This window comes from Belonocnema kinseyi, chromosome 9, assembly GCF_010883055.1.
Source record: "Belonocnema kinseyi isolate 2016_QV_RU_SX_M_011 chromosome 9, B_treatae_v1, whole genome shotgun sequence".
In the NCBI taxonomy this organism is placed as follows: domain Eukaryota; kingdom Metazoa; phylum Arthropoda; class Insecta; order Hymenoptera; family Cynipidae; genus Belonocnema; species Belonocnema kinseyi.
In genome coordinates, this window is record NC_046665.1 from 7,261,067 (window position 1) to 7,265,907 (window position 4,841).

A 4,841-nucleotide genomic window follows, 5' to 3' on the forward strand; every position below is an offset into this window, starting at 1 on the left:
TGGTTTTGTATATTTCCTTTTTTATTTCCAAAAATTTTCCTTTAATTCCCATATTCTCCATCTTATCCCATAGTTTCCCTCTATTCACTTTATCGAAAGCCTTTTTAAAGTCAATAAAGGCAGCATATACTTTCCCTCCTTTATTTTTTAATCTATTGCCCAGCACTGTACTTAGCACGGGTCTGAAGCCTCCCTACGCTTCTGTTAATTTATTCCCTTTTTCTAGCCAGTGGCTTAATCTTTTAGCCACCACAAATGCTAGGATTTTGTAGCCTGTGTCCAGCAGAGAGATCCCTCTGTAGTTGTTTGTTGCTCCTTCGTCGCCTTTCTTGTGTATTGGGAAGATTGTAGATGTACGCCATTCTTCAATTAATTTTTCCTCTGGCCACAAGTCTTGAATTATCCGTATAAGCTCCTTCTGCCCCTTTTCAGGTAAGTGTTTTAGGAATTCCGCTTGGATGCCACCTTCCCCTGCAACTTTATTCGCCTTCGTCAACTGCAAGGATTTTTCAACTTCTTCTTTACTTATCGGTGCGTTCATACTCCCTTATAGCCCTACTTCTTCCGCTCCTTCGTGAACGACTGATTCTATTAGGCGGTCCAGATTCGATGTTTGGTTGGGGTCATCTTCGGATATTGTGGGCTGTATTTCTTCTTCCATTTCTTCTAAGAGTTTTTTTAAAGTGTGCTAGCCACTCTTTTTTTCCTATATTATAGTACGCCGCTTTCTTCTTTCTTCTGAACCGATTCATTGATTTCCACCACTCCACAATATTAGAACTTCTAGCCACCTGTTTTTGCTCTTCATCTAGCCATTTCTTGATTAGGTTCAGCCTTACTTGTACTAATCCTTTTTTACATTTCAGGTACTCCCGTTTGTTGTCCCATTCTCTCTGTTTCCTAAATTTCTGTAGCAGTTCAAACAATTTTCTTCCCACGATCCTATATTCACCTGTGTACCAGCTTTCTTCCCGGATGTGACCGGTGCCTTCTTTTGCCAACATGACCGTTACTTCGGCGGCTTTGTTGATTTCCTCGGTTAAATCATCCCATCTCTGTTCCGGGTCCTGATATAATCTATTTCGTTCATGCCGCAGTCGCAGCCACTCTTCCCTAAATTGTTCTGCCTTGTATCCCCTCCATTTTAGCTTCCGCGAGCCTTTTCTGCCTTTTTCCCCCTTATTTCTATATCCTTATCTTAATCTGTAGAAAACCGGGAAGTGATCCGAGCCTTCTTGCGCTGCTACATGCAAGCCAATGAACCAGTCAGGGACGGCCTTTATCTCCTCCATTTTCACGATGATCGGGTTCAACACCCCATCAAGCCCGCCACCATAGCCTAGACAGGTTATTCTTCCATCTTCATCTCCTACTCCTCTGCCATTCATAACAATCATTGCCCTCTCCTCACACCATCGTAATAGGAGTTTGCCCTCAGTTCTCAACTCTTTATCTTCGGATTTTCTTTCCTCTATCTCTAAATCGTCGTCTAAGCCACAATCCGCCACTCCCTGTTCTGCTCCTATTTTTGCGCTAAGGTCGCCAGTCACAATCACTTTCGTATTAGATCCCTCCAATTTTTGCAGTCTATCTCCTAGCTTCTCTAGAAAGTATTTTAGTTTTAATGGTTTATTATTATATCCTGTGATGATGATGTAGTTATCCTCGCTATTATTTCTAGTTATTTCCAGTATGAGCCCGTACTCCCACTCCTGCACCTTCCAAGTCGCCTTTAGATCCCTCCTTATGCCCATTAGCTGTCCGCCCTCTGCCTTTTTCATGTTCTTTGGGGGCTGCTTTGCCATACCAAGTGAAATCTTTGTCTAAACTATCCATTGACTTTGCCATTCTCATTTCTTCTAAGAACGTTTCTTGAAATATGACAACTTCAGCCCCTTTCCATAGGCTGTGGTTCTTCCACATGTTCGCCATGCCCTGAACATTCCATTGCACTACGCACAGTTCACCAGCTGTCTGTTCTTCCTCGCCTTCCGTCTCGAAGCCTCCGCTTCTCTTTCTAGCCAATTATGAACTATCTCTTGTCTGGGTGTGAGATCATCTAGGATCTAGACACCCAACCCTACCTCGGTTAGCTTCGCCCTTCTCCTCATTAGTTTTAGCTTGTGATCCCACTCTTCTAGTCTAACGAGCCGTCCTATTTCTGAATTTAATCTTTCCATTTTTTCTACCCCAATCTATAGCTGTAAGGTATTCCACACCTACTCCTCCAATTTCTCTTTCTTTTCTCGCGACAACAGCATTAGCCCTTTTAATACAATGTTCTTTTTCCTCTCGCGTCTCTCTTTCAGTTCCACTTACCAGTCGGCCTGGTACAGCTTTCCAGGTCGTGGATCGGCCATTGATACCTCCGAGGACCCCCGCCCCCCTCAGGGACTCCCAACCCTCCTGTCGCATCCGCGGCATGTGCTAGGGTTATCCCCTTAGTCGACGAAAAGCCCCCCGAGGCAGTTGTCATCCGATCCAGCTCACCTTGGCCATGACAATTTACTTCGTTTCTATTCATCTCACTAGGTTGTAGTTCCTTTCTAAGATTATTTAATGCGATGTCTTTCCACTTATCACATTTATCTTTTTTTTTCTCAAGGTCTAATAAATTATTACCTAGGATTACCTGCAAATTCGCCACACCTTCCTTTAGCCTACTGTTCTCCAGTCTCCATTCCTCGTTCTCTCCTCTTAATTTTTCGATTTCTTGGTTTTTCTAATTTTCTTTCAGGTTTCTATCGCATTCTTGGCATGCAATTCCTCTATATTCTGTATTTTTTAGTTCCCTTCTTATCATTCTTTCAAAATCTGCCATTCTGGTATCTCATTTTTCGTCTTCTTTTTTCTCCCATTCTCTTATCCAATCCGGGCCTAAATCTGTCGCTTTCGTCTTGCCACTAGTTCCATTGATCTTTGACCGTTCCCTTGAAGCAACACCCTTAAACACTTCGCCATAATTGCCGCCGCCATCCAGCACATCACTCGCCATTTCGCCATTTTCCCGCCCTTCTGTTTGATTCCCTGCACTTTAATTCTCGCTCAGCCCTTTCTTCGTCTCCTCTGCATTAATTGCACTCTCCCCACTTTTTACTGACGATCTCGAGAGCCTCCATCTCGCTTTGATGTCTGCGTCGCTGTCAAAATGAAGCTCCTCGGCGACTACGTGCTCGATGCTAGAATCCAGGTCAGGTGTTGCTGCCTTTCTAGCAGCTGACGAATCTGTTTCCCCGTGCTGGTCCAGCGTGTTTGTTGTAATTTTTTGTCTCGGATGGTACATTTTTCAACATCTCCCGACACTGCCGTTGCGGCGTCAATTCCACTTTTGTTCCCACTCAGTCCTTTCTTCGTCTCCTCTAGCATAATTGCCTTACCCCTAAGTTCTACTGGCGATCTTGAAAGCCTCCATCTCGCGTTGAAAATGTCTGCATCCTTGTCAAGATGCCGCTCCTCGGCACCTGAGTGCTTAAAGACTGAGTATGGGTCTGCTGTTACTGGTTGTTTAGCAACTAATGGGCCAGTTCCCCAACATCTGTCAAGTGTGTTCGTCGCAGCTGTTTTGTCTCAAATCGTACATTTGGCAACATCGCCCGACACTGCGTGTTTGCGTGGTCTACACCTGCCTTTTTTCACCCATTCTTGACTGGTTATTAGCGTTCCCTTCTTTATCGACACTGTTGCCGCTAGATGTCTCCGATATCGTCTTCTCCTCCGTCCGCTTCTCAGCTTCTTCAACCATGCCTGATTATAACCTATTTTCCACTAGGGTTTAAGAATGGCCTTATCGAAGAGATTACCTTTGCCCGACACAAATCTATTATCACTAAGCCTTCTTCCCTCCCTTATCCACACTTATAGCACCCGACCGATAATTATACGCGTTGGAAGCTGCTACCCGACAAAGCGCGTTCACACTGAACCGCGGCCATTTTCCTCCAATTAATTTTCAATTTAAACAATTTTTTAAATATATATATTTTTATTATTTCGCAGAATTATTATTTTTATTATTTTTCAATTTTTTTAAAACTGCTGTTCATTAATTTTTTAAGTGATTCAAAGCAAAATATTTATTTTATTTCTAGTAACGGCATTCAAAACAAATAAAGAACCCGGGAATACTGAAACTGAAAACTTCTGTAGCTCGACAAAATTAAAGATATCGTATGATTCGTATGTATCTTGATCTTTATTAAAGACAGGCGTGATCAGTTGTACGCAATTTAGCAATCAGATGTTAATTCAAGCATCTATATTCCAACCAGAAAAAATTGTTTAGATTGATTCAATGGAATGAATGGGACGCATGGAAGAATTAGTTTATAGGAAACATTTGATCTTTATGTTAGAAGAGAGATAAAGAAGTGAACTGGAAAAGTTTAGTAACGTATAGAATAAATGATTTACCTTGATCGCCGGAGTATTCTTAGAAGTCTAGGTAGAAGTTGTTTGGGTCCTATTATGAGTGTTTTTATCACTATTCTTATTCATTCTCTTTACTTGTCATTCCCAGCAATAAGCGTTGAATTCAGAAAAATTAAGAATTTGTATTCCTATGAATACGCGATTTTTCCTCCGTCTAAAAATCCCCCAACGGGAACAGAAAAAGTTGAAATCCTATTCCTCTCAATTGACTTAGTAAAACTTAACAAAAGAATTTATTTAACCTATTTCTCATTATTAAATCTTTTTATAACTTATAAATTCTAAAAATATTGAAATTTGTAATCATTTATATTTTAATAATTTATTTAAACGTGTTAAAAAATGAATTTAAGAAATATGTTTAAATGTGTGAATTAAAATAATTTTAGTGCTTGAGAGGCGGACTTGAATTG